Source organism: Corapipo altera, unplaced genomic scaffold, assembly GCF_003945725.1.
Source record: "Corapipo altera isolate COAL_440 unplaced genomic scaffold, ASM394572v1 56, whole genome shotgun sequence".
NCBI lineage: Eukaryota > Metazoa > Chordata > Aves > Passeriformes > Pipridae > Corapipo > Corapipo altera.
This window is the reverse complement of record NW_020884896.1, coordinates 9,860,543-9,876,033: the sequence shown is the minus strand read 5'-3', so window position 1 is coordinate 9,876,033 and position 15,491 is coordinate 9,860,543.

Genomic DNA, 15,491 nt, shown 5'->3' with positions numbered 1-15,491 from the left:
ACTCCATGCAAACCAGTGCCCCTCTACAGCTGTAGAAGACAGAGAACTGAATCTTCTTCAAGGTAGATGGAAAGGAGAGGGGTTGGCAGGGCTGCCAACTCAGCTTATCCTTAGTTGTAAACCTTCCTCTGATGCTGGAGGGCAACTCCAAGGCTTTAGCTGAATGTGGATACAAGGTGTTCTCACAGTATCACTACATCTCCTAAATATTCTGCAAAGCATTACAAGTGTTAATTTAATTTTAAAATATTCTGCAGGTTTTTCCTTGTGAAGATAACCTTCTCAATCTCAAACATCCCAGAAAGAAGAGTGGACATCCTAATTCATTAACACAGCACAGTTCACTGCTGCACAGCTCATTGGTATGAGGCTGGACAGGGATATGGCCAGGGCCCTGCTGGGCATCTCTGTCCCAGTGCCCAGATAGCTTTGTGGAGCCATCTGTGTTGTTCATGTGCATTTCTTGACAATAGTATTGACCTCTGACAAATCCTGCTCTTTCCCGTTCTGTCTCCCTGCTCAGTTCCTCCCAGTGCCCATATTCCCTGTTCCTAGGCAGCTGGTTTGAGGCTTTGCTGGGAGCACAGCTGAATGAAATTCTGCACCTTCCCTCCCTCCATCCCCTTTCCTTAAGAATTATTTTTCAGGCACAATGAAGTCCCAGCCCAGCTCCCTGCCACTGGTCACTGTCAGAACAGCGTGGGGAGCCAAGTTGGATACATGAACAACTGATGCAGAGAGGTTGAAAGGAGGGCAAAAATACCTTGCACCAGCATTTTTAAGGCCTGTTACCTTAAGACTTTAGGTTTCTGTGGCAATTCAAGCAATTTCCAAATAGCCCAAAAAGCAAGGTGTGGGGAATAAAGCAGCAATGACAAGGTCCTTCAGTTTCTTTGCTCCTTCCAGATGCTGTGCAGGGCAGAGCTCACACTTGGGCCTGGATCTGAGGAAAGAGCAATTGCCATAGAGATGGTTTAAAAGTCAGAAGGAGCATGATTCTGGCTGCCAACCCAGAAATCATAAATCCAAAGGTGTGCTCTGAGCAAGAAGGGTCTGTGTTTAACTCCCTGAACCTGTCCTCTGCAGCCTGGGCTGCTGGCAGTTTTAGTAGCAATACTACTGTTATTATCCTGCCACTAAACTTTGGGACCAGAATTTGGTTCCTTTAATCAAAAATGACAAAGAATCAATTCCTCTGTCTCAACCTGCTTGTAACAGAAGTGGTCACTGACACAAGTCAAACTCTAAAAGGATTTCTTCCACAACTGAAATGTTAGCTAATACAGCATGGAGGAGATTTAGGAATCTAATGCAGCCGCTGGAGGGCAGCTGTGAGTTTTACAGCTAATCTGTCCCCAGGTTATTCACTTCAGGCCTATCTTGTTGCAGCACACATTTTCCTTTTACTTTCCTTCATTTCTTTTCCTCTCCATTATTTGTGGATCCAGCAGCTTTTTGAGCATCCAAAATGGTATCTCCCTCTGCTCACCTCCCAGCCAGCAGCAGCGCAGCTGATGCTACTGATAACTCCAGCCTGGAAAAACGACTGTTCATCTTCTGTCTCCAAGCATCTGCCTGCTTGGTCTGTGCACCAGGTTTCCCTGATGCTCCTGCTAGAGGCGTTTGCTCTGTAGCCCAACAGGACGTTGAGCACAATGGGCATTTGGATATTGAGGATGAAAAGTCTATTACAGTGACAAAATTTCTTCTGGGTGTGTGTGTATGAATGTGTCCCAACAGTGAGAGGAGGGACACAAACACTTCACATGCTGTGGTGAAGACTGGCTGTGACACTTTGCAGCCTGGCAAGAGATGCTGATCAGTGGCAGAGCCACCAGCAGCAGAGATGGATGGCTAGTGAGAGCAGTTACCAACAGTAGGGTGATACTCGTGGTGAGGTAGGCAGGGGTCTTAGCTGATGGACACCCTGCTTTTGTAGGCACAACAGAAAAAGAGTATCCTCAGGAAGCACACAGAAGAGGACAAGACTATGGACTTGATATGTGTGAAAACAAACTCAGAAGAACAAAACAGTGGAGATATCTCTGACAGGCCCCAGTGCCGAAATAATCCAGAGCCCAGTTCTGGACCAAAACTACGCTGGAGCTGGCACCAGGGGAGGAAAGCGAAGGCAACATGTGCCCATGGGTGCCACTGCTTCAATCAGGATGTGGTGCCAAGATGCTGTTGTTCAGGAGCTTGGTCCCAGTGATCCTTTGACTTGATACAGAGCAGGGACATGATCATTTTGAATGTCTACAGGAAGAAGCTGTGGGCATTGCATGCTAAGAAATGAAATAACTTATACCTTTCTGTCTTAGAAACAGCTGCATGCCACCCCTCAGCCCCCCATGAGGGTTGGGAGCAGCGCTTGGATCAAGCAACAGGAGGTGGCTACTGGGGAGGAGAGGCTGCATCTGGGAAGCCCCAGGGAGCCTGGGGGGCTGAAGGATGTCAGCACTGCATTGCTGGGCTGCTGTGGGGGCAGACTGCCTCAGATTACTTGCTGAATTAGGCCATATGCCATCACATCATTCCACATTAGACAAATCTCTGTGCTTGATGATTTCCCTTTTTGGCCACGGCTGAGTGGAGATACAAACACAGACAAACACTCTCTTTCTCTATAATTTTCCTCTGCATAGTAGATGCGACCTGAAAAATAAACATGTATGTTTCCCTATGGGTTGTGATGTTTCTCCAACTGGTGATTATGTTTGCCAGCTGTAGCACATCCCTTCCAGTCCGGTGCCTTTGCTGTTGTCACTGTGATCCCCATTGCATCTCTTTGGTACTGCCCTGCAGGAGGGTGGGACTGTTTCTTCTCTACTCCAGCCTCAGTTAAACAGTGTTTTGTTTCTTCGCTGGCACCAGGAGCTGTTTGCAAGTGAGGCATAGGTAGAAGCTGGATATCATCAAGAGGCCTCAAGAGCCTCAGTCCAGTCTGATCTGCTTGCGGCTGTGCTTGGCAATTTTAAGAAATGAGGTTCTTCAGACAGCTGGGATGTCTGTCTCCTTTTTCAGACAATTTTAACCAACTTGCACAAGCCAGAGTAATTGCAGATGTTCTAACAAGTATCATATCATCACGATGCAGTTCAACTCCATCACTTTTCCAAGATGCAGCAGTTGGGTGGTTGAACTGCACACACCAGCTGATCAGCCCTTTGGTGGTTTTGGATCAACTACTGCTTGTACTGCCTTGTGCCCATGGGAGATGTAAGGGCTGTAGGAAAATGTATGATGAGGTGGTTGTTAGAGGAGAGAGGACACAGAGATTCATAGGAAATAACATTTCATTGGTTTTGCTGTTCATAGGCTGTCATCCTTTCCAAGTATAAATAGGTTATTCTCTCTTTTTAAATTCCCTGTGTTACTGGCTTCTGGGTATTGACTGTTTCCACACAGCCCATAGGGGACACAATTGCTGGTGGAAAATGAAGGGGGAAAATGAGTCTTTAATTTGACCTGCGACATCAGAGAATTTGAAAAATTGTGAGTGTTTTTATAGAGCTTTTGTATCATGATGCTTTTCAAGTTAGCATCCTGAATGCTTTATAAATATTAACTAAGTCTCATGTGGCTCCTCTGAATTACGTAAAGACAGAATTGCCTCATCCATCAGCAGAGAGGATTCAGAAACTGCTTAAAAATTTGAGACAGCATTAAATGACACCAGCTTAGAGAATATGAACGTACACCCACTTGAAACTTCTGGGCAGGAGAAAAAATTAAACAACTGGACTATATCTTTCCACCCTTGCAAAAGGGTAGTGTTGGACCAGGAAGGGCTATATGAAGGCCTCTCTTTCTCCTCTTCTCTTCTTCTGTCTCTCCATTTGTTTTGTGGGAAAACCTTGTCTCCCTGGGTAAACAATCTGAGATTAGGATTCAGAAAGGAAGCAACCCAAAGGGAAAATGCTTATAAAATCCTCATTCCCTCTCCCATGCCCAGGACATTATTGATGGCTGACAAATGCTGAACTGCTGAAAGAGAGGAATAATCCAGAAAGATGGAGATAAGGAGTAGTGCAGGAGCTAAGGGAACTCTGTGCAGCAATGTGGAGCTGGGAGCAGGATGGTGAAGCCAGGCACGATGCGTAAACATCCTTAGACAGCAGAAAAGAGTGATTTAAAGGACTGTAGTGTCAGTTCACAGGGGATGCTGCTTGTTTGGGAAGGAATTTCAAGATTATTCCCAGTCATCACCCAAAGAGATGAGCTAAGAACAAGCTGCAGGCCAATTACATACCAAGTGTTAGATAAATTACTTACCACAACGGCTGAAGAATTTGGGTTTCTTCTCCAGGTAACTTAAAAGCTTAACTCATAGTAGAGACTGACGCTTAATGAATTCAGAGAGGCATCAGGTATTTACTCAAATTTTTCATCTCCTGATGCAATTATTCTGAGAAAGACAGTGGATTAATTGTTTCTCCAGATGGACTTCTCCAGATATGTCTTCTAAAGCCACTCTGGATCGATGGTTTCTGAGAAGACGACAACAGACCAGGATAAAAGTAAAGGACAGAGTAAAAAATTGCTTTGGAAAATTCAGGGAATTTTTTTTTTTTGTAGTACACTGGACACACCAAGGAAATCTTGGAATGATTTAAGATTTCAAGGAGTACAGAAGACACGTAGAGATGTTAGTGATTTCTCAGTGCCACTAACTGAGCTTTATATAGAAATTAGAGATCGAAAAGGACCTGCACAGCCTGGTGGGCATCAAGCTGCTCATGCACCATCAATGCTTGCACAGGCCGTGAAGGCAAACTGTCCCCAGAGCTGCATTAGCTGGAGCTGAGGTGCTTCTTCACCTTGACTGAACACTTGAATAATGTACCAAATATTCTCTCCTCAATCCCCAAAGTAAAGGCTTGCTCTATCCTGCTCTCAAGAAGTAACAGACACAAGCCGCAACAAGGGAAATTCCTATCAGATATCAGGGAAAAAATCCACAGTGAGGGCAGCAAAATCCTACAGCAAGGGCATGGTGAGGCTGATGAATCTCTCTCTGTAGAAGGGTCAACACCAGATTGGAGAAGGACCTGAGCAGCCTGTCCTAAGCTGGCCCTGTGTCAAGGCAGAGTGGGTGGTGTTTGACCACCTGACTTCCAGAGGTCCCTCCCAGCCTAAATTATTCAATTACTTTGCTCCTGTTGGGAACTAGAGTAGACCTGTAGAATCTCTATTATTTTTGCTTCTCCAGGCCATACTTAGACAAATTAACAGACACAGACAGCCTTCGAGACACTTAACTTTGTGTTGCTATGAGAATTATCATAATTGTAGGGTCACAATTGTTCTGATTTTTTAAAAAGTGGAACCAGTTTTCTTATTTTAATTCCTTTCTTCACCACATATGAATTCACCCCTGCTGAGTTTTAATTTACTGTGAATGTTCTGGCATTTTTTTGCAGAACTTCTTTTGAAGAGCCCTTGTAAAGAATTGCATGGACTTTGAATGGAAATGAGAAGTAATTCAAAGCATAGATCTCTTAATCCTGAGAGTCTCAGAGCTGCTTGTTCATATACATCAGTAAAATATGCGAAGTTACAGCAATCATTTGCAGTACGGCTGCAATGAATCATTTATTACCTCATGCAAAACACACTACAAAAAGACTGATGAAGCAGGTGAAAGTGAATTCTTTTTTATTTAAATGGTCCCATTTCAGTGTATTCTCTGTGTTCTTGGTATGATAACCCAATCATGATTGTCTATGTGAAACAAGAGAACTGACACTACTTTAATGTATTTCATTTTATAGCATTTGCTTTCCTACACATAATATTTGTAAAAAAACCTCTAATAATACTTGACTACATGAGTGAAAATTAAGCTAATTATTAAGCAGATTTCTCTGTCTTCCTCCTCTATATGATCTGTATGCCTTGGAAAGATTTTTTGTTGTTTGGGTTTTTATTTTTATTTTTTATAGCAGTACTACATAATTAGCATCAAATGCACCTATCTCTTGTCTTTCCAGTCAGGAAAAAAAAAAGGAGTACATCAGTACATTGCAAAGAAACAAATGGTAAAAAGAGAATGCTGGAAGCGGCTCAGGCAGGTTATAACCTTGTTCTCATCCAAAGAGATTTTTAAGGAGCATTATTAACTTCCAGTGACATGAAGGAGGATTTCAGCAGTGATTTACTGTTTGTCTTTGTTTCAATTAATGGTTTTGCTTCCAGGTAAAATAACAGAAAACATATAAGTACTCACAACACTCAGGAAATTCTTTCAATTTTTTACCCTCTTTGTTATTAGCATGTTCAGTTTCACTTATAGTTAACAATGTGTCAACACTGTCATTAAAAACCTCTGGTTCTGTTGTTATATATGAACTGTAAAAAATTTGCTTCAGGCTTCAAATTTGGTTTCCAGGGTCTTGCTCATGAGATCCAGTAAACTATTTTATGAATTCATAAAACTGTTAGACTCTGCTCCAGCTCTTGGATTCAGTCTGTTGAATCTCTACCACAAAACTTTAGTAAATATGTTATAATGCACTTTTATTAATGAATTTCTTATAGAAGCTATTACAGAATTGTTGTCAGAGTTTCTTTATAGCTTCGTTTCTGTTTATCACAAATTAAAAAGGAAGCTTGCTGTTTCTGCTGCTTCAGAAATTGATTCTTGACTCAGGTAATCAACACATTTTTTGGACTCTCAGAAAGGTTATCAAGTACTTGCACACTTGCACGATTCTCACATTTCCCTTACTCCAACCTCTCCAGTCTGCTTGTTTTAAATAGTTCTGGAAGGATTTTGAATGGCATGAGATAACTGGAAAGGATCTTGAAAGAGTGTTACTGTACCTACAAAATCTCCCTGGGGAGGATTTTAATTCTGCAGAGTGCTTTCCAAAGTCATTGAGGGAATTATGTTTCCAGAAGGGCAAGAACCCAGGATTTGCTATTGCTCAGCAGAGCTGAAACAAAGCAAATTATCTGTGATATTGTGGAGTTAATAAACACAACTCTTAACATGACTCTTTGGTTTCTGTGAAGTATCAAAATGCAGGATTTGTCCTGTTGGAAGAAAACCAGATCTGTGTCATCCTGCCCCTGACAGCAGCCAGGGGTATGTGCTAAGACACAAGTCAAAAAACCCCCACATCTAAATAGCTCACCTTAAAAATTAGTTTTATTCCCAGATCTCCAAGTTCATGGCTGAGAACAAAGGCTGAAATGCAGGATAGCTTTTGTCGTATGATCTCTTGTATCCCTCAGTACCGTGGCATCAAAGAGTTTCAAAGGCTTATTAGTGTTTGCATGAACTGCTCATGCAAAATGACATCTATTTCCTCCGACCAGCTTGCAATGGGTTTCCAATTCACACTAACCAGATTATCTCTTTCCTTTCAAAAGCATATATGCAGGAGAGCTCTATTTCCATATGCCACTTGATATTACCAACTATGTCTTCCCCTCTTCTCTTTTAACTGCTACTCCTGCTCTGCAGATGAACCTTTGCATTAGATGCTGGAGTGTCTATCAGTGTATGTGAAAGAGATATTTAGTATGGAATAGGCCTTTTGGTGGTCTATATAGATGTGAAGTTTATTGTTTATTGTTTCTGATACTGAAATATGTTGTAAAGTTTATTGTTTCTCATAGTCAAGTTTACTCACAGACTACCTCCAGGTTGGGGGGCACAGGATCACACACTCTTCCAGGATAATTTTTCCTGCTGTAGGATAATTTTTAAGCAAATGCCAATACTATCCTTTACTTCTGCAACAAAGAAGGGTTTAAGTAATGACAGGCAGTGAGACTCAGCCAGTCAAAGAAAGTGCAACAGGAATCAGCTCTTGCTCAGTGTTGAGATTCGGGTGCATGTGCCCTGCATGTGATAGCTGTGTGTGTGCAGGAACAGAGTCCCTCCTCCTTTGGCAGGCTGTACCACGACCCCTTAAACCCAGGCGATGTTACACTTTCGCTTCTACAAAGCAGCGTCATTACCTGCTGCCAGATTTGGGAAGGAATTAGGTCTTTCAAAATTAGGACTTTTTTTCAAAACTCAGAGTTCTAATTCAGAAACCTGTTGTTGTTCGTCCTTTTATTTCCCTCTGTCCTCCCCTCAGAAACACGTGAGGATGCAGAAGGGGCTGTACTCCTTCCCAAGAGCAGACTGTGAGTGTGGGTTGCAGGGTCCCATCTCTGCCTGGTGCCAGGCCAGAGCACTGTGAGTACATCTCTTCTGCTCGCCTTAATACAGTCCTAAATGCCTGAAAGGGTTTTTTCTCCCTACTCATTCAGAAATTAAGCACTTGGGTTACCTTCCTGATTTGGCCACTAAACTGACATGTTCAATGACTGTAATTGTCCGTGCAGAGAACTCTGAAAACCACCTGGACATTGGAGGCACCTTGAATCCTTTTTCCTGAGAAAGAATTTGCGTGACAGAAAGATGGAGTTTTCTTGTTACTTTGTTCTGAAATAAATCCCTGTTTAGACCTTCTATAAAGAAAGGAGTTTTGTTTTTTTTCTTCTTTCAATGTTGCTCATGTATGGAACTGTCTGAAAGCACTAAGGGAAATGACCCCGAGAGGAAAGATTTCTTGTCACCCGGACAAGGAAGAGGGCAGGAGGTGAGCTTACTGTCACTGGGACTTTACAATACCACTTTGATAAGGTTAACGAATGCTTCAAACACATCCCAAGTTCACTCTTCTCTAGAGTATTAAAAACAACCTAACTGAATCTTGTGAAAGCTGTGTCCTCTAGTGAGGGTTCTGTGATTGCTTATACCAATAACGTGCTCTATCCCTGCATGCAGAGGGAAGATTACCCTGGAGAGGGACCACAGGATTGGAGGGAAGGCACAGCACTGCTGAGCAGAACCTGATACTTCAGACTTACTTGTACAGAGGTGTAATGCAGGAGCTCTCCAGTGAGCCTCTGTAGCATGCCAGACTTGACAGCAGTTCAGAAAGACCTAAGTTATGTAGGAGTAATCTCTCTACATCTGCAATGGGACTGACAAAAGTACTACTGTCTGAGTAATTTTCTGTAAAATCTCTTATGACTGACCTGGCAACTCAATGGAAAATGATGCTGACCTGGCTAATCTCCATCTTTAGAACAAGCAGAAATGAAATCTGAGGCTTGAATGCATGTGCTCCTTGAATCACCAGGATAAACACTTGAAGGTTATGGTAGCACCTTGGGACCACCAGTAATAAAATTAATGTGTGAGATTGTGCTGTCATTTGTTTCACTTCTAGTAGCACTTCACCTGGTAGAAGCAAGCAGAGAGACAGAGAATGGCCAAAAGTGATAAACTGCTGTGTCAGAGAGTCAGTAAACCTTAGCCACAGAGTCCTTCTGCTTGTCATAGGCAAGTGATTTAAAACTTTTGTGCCTTAGCTTCTGCCAGCATATTTTGCAGAGATTGTCTTTCTTCACCCTACCTTGCAGCTGTCACCTGCCACAGAGAGCTTAGAAGTGATACAAAAATCACCTCTACAAACAGGACACAGTACTAACAAGAAATCACAAAGAAAATTCATGTACTCATTGCTTGTAGCGATCAGCTCTCTCCAGCAATAGCTGCAAATCAGTGCTTTCCCCCATGGTATGTCTTACCAAAAGCCTTCCTTGAAAGGAAATCTTAGACGTGAAAATGAGGGTAAAACACTTGATGGTCCCTAAGGTTTTGGAGCATTCAGTTCTTTCTATAATTAATGGAATTTGGGCCTGTTAATCCCTTATGTGGCTTTGAACATTCTGCTTGACTAATACTTAAAATGCTGAAGCTCATTGCAAACCCCTGGGAATGAGCATTGGCAGGACCTCCTGGGAGCTGAGAATACCAGCAGCCAGCAAGAAGAAAGAAGATGCGCTCCTTCATATGGGTATGGAATGTTTCACTTTCATGACTGCGAAGCCACAACAATTATAGATCTTCAACGTCATTTTCAAGTCTTCAATTTCATGTCTTCATGTGTTCCAGAAGTCTTCAATTAATTAATTAGGCAATTATCTTTTGATAGTGCTTTTCTGCTACTCTGGGCTACACATGTCCCTTTGGTTGTCTGCTATGTGACTTCATTTGAGGACCAAATATTCTATTTTTAACTTTATCAGTGCTCAGAGATTTTCTTCATCCCAAGACCATCTTGTCTGCACTGATGACGATGTCTACACAGAGCAAAAAGTAGTGTTCATGGTAGTAACTGTGATCTGCAGATCACCAGCTGGGGAAATTAGTGGGAATTACTACCATAACAACCAGTGGAACAATTGTTAGGGCCACATTTCATGTAAACTTTAGAATAGAACTTAGATTGGGGATATTTGGTTACCAATTGGAAATTTTCATGTAACTTTTGTGAAATCTACTTAAACACAGTAATGGTTAATATTAAATACTAATTAATGGTTAATATTAAATATTAAATACATTGTTCCAAGTACAGTGGGAATATTGCATGCCTGTTGAGATGTTAGCTTGAAAGTTGTGGCTGAACAGATTGTATTTTGTCTGGTTCCCACCACTGGAGGCTGCTGCAGTGAGAAATGTGGTGTTCAGAATCCTCACTGTAGCACAATGGAAACTGCAGCATAAATCCTGGGAAAACTTGGCTAAAATCATGGACTTTCATCTCCAAGCTGAAATGTGTTTGTTTTAATAGCTAGTCTGAGAAATGCACTTTGAACTCATTCTTGAAAAAGGCTTGTATTACAACTGTGAAATATTGTATTCCTGCAGATTTCTTATTGATCTTCTGTCATTTTAGGTTTTAAAAATAGAGTTGTTTCTTTTTGCTACTTCTAGAAAATACAGCAGAAGAAAAATGTAACAGCCCCAGGATGGGTCATGACACCAATGGCAGACTCTAAATATTACTTTTTAAATAGTACATCGTTTGATGCATGCAAGTGTATCACTACAGAGAATATTCTTTGGTGTAGCTCTCTTTTAGGAAATCTTACAGTATTCATCCCACAATGCTAGATATGATTTTTCTCCATCAAAACACTGATGAACAATTTGAAAGAAACAAACACACAGTGATGTACTGTACAAAACCATCCCAATAGCTGCCCACTTTGTGTTCTGCAGAAAAACATGAGAATTAAAATTGAATAATAATACTTTCTCTTTCTTTTTTAAGTTTATTAGGTTTGAAAAAGAATCAATAAGATTGTCATGTCCTTGCAAAATTTTGCTAAATATTTTTTTCCTATGGGATGGGCAACAGTAAATGAAGTCAGTGAATTTAGAGACATGCAGGAGGCCTGAGGATACCTGGAGAGTCAGAGGCAAAGAATGGAAATCAGCTACTATCAATTCTAACCCCTGAATCACACAGGCCTGCCAGCTCTCAGGAAATATTTGCATATTCCTGATTCTGGCCAGAAACCATAGAGTATATTACCCTGTTCACAAAGCTGACATATGGAAAATGCAAATTCAATCACTGGCATGTTAATTCAAGCATATATCATCTTACACAAGTCAAAGGGAATTTCTCCCAACTATATAAATCTTAAAGAAATAAGTTTTTGGCTAAAACCCCTGATATAGGAAAGGGGAAAAGAAAATCTGAATAATTTGGATTGACCTTCAGTTCTGAGACAAAACTTGAGAGGTGTCAGGGATCTAATTGTGCCTTAATTACCTGCATAATGGAACACAGTTACTTTGGAATTCACATTTCACTCCAGTTAGGGGCCAGAAGTAGCCATGTAAATGATGCAAATAGGATAAAATATGATAGAATTAAGCATTTCTGTGGGTCCAATTCTCTGATGTTTTACAACTTAAGATCAAGAAACTAATGTACAATGATTCACATAGCTCAAAATACTCCACAAGAGATAATCAGTTCAAAAGTACTTGCAAGCAATAGTTCAGTCAGATGGTGAACTGACTGAGCACTAATGACGAGCGAGAAAGACTTCTAGCATTTGTGAGCTATTAGTTGGATCACCTAATCTGGTACTGAAGATAATTGCCTAGCAATATTTATGAAAAAAACAAACTGAAAAAAAATTAAATTCCAGGAAGTGTTCAAGTAGTTTAAAGGAAGCTCAGAAAGCTGCTGAGATAATAAAATTGAAGGTTATCTGTTGTTGGCTTTTATACTGGCATTAACATTTGCAAATGTAATCTTTCAAATGCAGGGATGGGTCCCACTGTCAGACCCTGAGGGCACTAATGGCCCTTTGTGTCCCTGCCCAGCTGCCCCTACCCCTGCCCATGGTCCAGGGACCCCTTGCCAGCTCACTCAGGGGCTGTCAGTCCTTGTCTGTAGACATACCTGACAGTGACCCTGCCTCCTGAATGCATCTTGACCTACCCTGTAAGGAGCTTGTCTCCTGGACTGATTATTTGGGAAAATGTCGTAGCTTTGTCTCCAGTCCTGTCTTTCTGAAACGCCCATTGCCACCACTGTATCCTGGATGTAGGAGTCATTCACTACACGGTGTCTCCAGTGCTTTCTTGGGTGGTTGACTGCTTTTATCTGCTTTTCATTTTTTGGGCTAAAATGCTGAGGAGCAGATGCTGCTAAGTGTTGTGGAAGGAAAGGCCACAGCGAACACTCAGAACTCACTGTGGCTTTGTTATGGGTCACTTGGAATAGGAAACAGTGGTTCAGGTGCAGACCAGGGTTAAGTAGGGGGTAGAAAGAGATATTCTCAAGGTTTCCAAGCTCTGGAGAAATAAATCTGATGCTGAACAGTTCTAGACAAAGAAGCATCCACCTGTCCACATCCTGCATCCTTGTAGGGGATCCTGACAGCCCACAGCAAAGAACTGACCAGAACAAGTAATTTGTGCTCTCTCTTTGAGGTGAAAGGTGGATGCTTTGATGAAGCCACTTCTGGATGGGATTTTACCCAGTGTTTGGTAGCATTTGAATTTTCAGCTGGGTTATGGGATGCTAATTTGTGGCAATGAAGCTCCTCAATTACCGTGACTGGAAGATCAAGAATATGCATCCTTGCTGAAGACACCTACAGTACCTGTGAAGAACAGGAAGTTTTAAAAATATCTTCAGAAAAGATAAAGAAATAGTCAAATAAGCATTTTACTCACAAACTTCAGAGGATTAGCAAGTTAATTAAAAAGTGGCATTTCCACAAAAAAAAAAAAAAAAAAAAAAAAAAGTGATGTTTCTAGAAACCGGGACAATAAGAAATAAATTCAATAAGACTGAGAGGAAGGAAAATGTATTTGTGATTTTTTTTTGTTTGTTTTTTTGCTTTCACACTAAAACTCAATGTAATTGTTAGTGAAACATTGCACATCAAAAATGCAGCTTTTTTTTCCATGGCATAATTAAGGCCAAACCCCATCTAACATGTCTCCTTGCCTGGCAGTAGACAGTTGCTTGTATGGCTTTCCTGGGAGGGTGGACAATTTCACTTTGGTCCAAAGTCAGATGATGGCACCTGTATTAGCAGGGTGGAGAAATACAAGTTTGCTTGCTGTTTGCCTGCAGCTGTTGGAAGCATCTCTGAGCTTCCTCTTATTTTCCAAGAAGGGTAAAATAATAGGTACAGGAGATTTAGACTGCATATCTTCGTCACCACAGACTATTTATTACCATTGTAAAGCAAAGAGAGACACTGTTTACTTTTCATTTAATTGCAGTATATTCCCACGTATGACTTAATACTTTAATGGAAGCTCACACTAAACCTCCGTGGTAATTTTCTCTGCCTCTTTGGGCTCAAGATCTTACGAAGATTTAGGCGGCTTGTTTCAAAATCCATTCTCTTCTAGCCTACTAGGGGTTTGGTGATGTCAATTCTATACTAATTCTCACTTGCTATACACAGTGTGCTAATTAGTTTTGAAAACAATTTCACAGTTTACTGGGAAAACAAAAAGGCAATTGTTTTAGCTATAATTTAGAAAATAGCGTGGACAGAAATGACGACTGAAGATTTGTCCATGATACTTAAAGCATCAAATTGATCCTAGTGTTGTTTTCATAGCAGCAGTGGTAAGTGTCATGGAAGATGAAACAAAAAAACCCCTCCCTAATTTTCATTTAGGTCTGAAATTCCAGATGCAATGATTTTAACATATGCCTAAGCAGTACTTTCATTATAAATGAGGTCTGTATCTGCTCATGCAGAGTGTGTTTGCCCAGAGATACATGTTTTGGTGTCTAGGCCCCTGCCTAACACTGATCTTGGCTTAAGAGTTGCTTTTCCTTCCTTTCTGCAGGCCAAACTTGGAGTTTGAATGATGCATAGATCTTACGAACAGAATACAGCCCCTGTGACTGGTTTTGTTGTATACATCTTTCAGTTTTTCTTATCCAGAGGTGGGTTTCAAGGCATAGCAGACTGGCAGTGATCAGAACAAACAGCACTGGAGGAAGGCTGGTTCCAGAGAGCTGGTCTGTGAAGCCGTTGGTACCTCCATGCAGACCTTGGGTGATCAAGACGAGACAGAGGATGAGTAGTAGTACATTTGTTGAAACTAGTCCCTTCCCAAGGCAAAGAAGCACAGAAAAGGAAGCACAAGCTGCTACTGGAGCACTGGCATGCCCCAAATGCCCGCTGCAACCTGGGGCTTTTACAGGTAGGGGCTTTACTGTAGTCAAATTTGAACGTGACGACTGTGGGGTCTATCTAGTCCAACAGGAAAAAAGACATTTCTTTGCCCAGGAAAAATTATCAGAATCACCAATATGTGAAACATGCTGTAGAGCCCAAGCAGCATGGTAAGTCTCTGAGTGGACTCAGGGGCAGGCACCAATCTTGTCTCTCTGGTGTCCGGTGACAGGACCCAGGGGAGGTTTAGGTTGGATATTAGCAAAAGGCTCCTCACCCTGAGGGCGGCTGGGCACTGGAACAGGCTCCCCAGGGTAGTGCTCACAGTACCAAGCCTGACAGAGTTCAAGAAGCTTTTGGACAATGCTCTCCAGCACATGGTGCAACTCTTGAGGCAGTCCTGTGCAGGGCCAGGAGTTGGACTTGATGATCCTTTTGTGTCCCTTCCAACTTGGGATATTCTATGCTTCTATGAGTCTTTGTATTTCAAATACTGTAAGGCTCAGGTACACTGGGATCTGTTATTGATGATTCAACCTGCAGCACGTAGAATAAGGATTTAAATTTATCCATTGAATTATCTCCATCAACTCAGGGAACGTGTAGGTAACCTGATGCATTTATATTGTCATCAAAACAGTGCACCATATTTTAATTCTGCAGTAGTAATAATGACAAAAAAAGCCAAATTCCTTGAGTAATGCATAGTGTGTTATGACTCCCCTTACTGATGGCACTGGTGTTAGTTTTGCTACAATGCTAACTAGTTTATACTTAATATCAATTCTATTTTGTAGTTCTGCACATTTGCCAGATAATATCCAGAACACAAAATGCTACTTAGTAGAAAACAGCAATAAAATTACTGTATAGCTTCCTGTGTGTGTTTTGATTAATCAAAGAAAATACTCTCTGTGGAATATAAAACAATTAATTCTGGCTAAGAGACAAAGATGAAACAT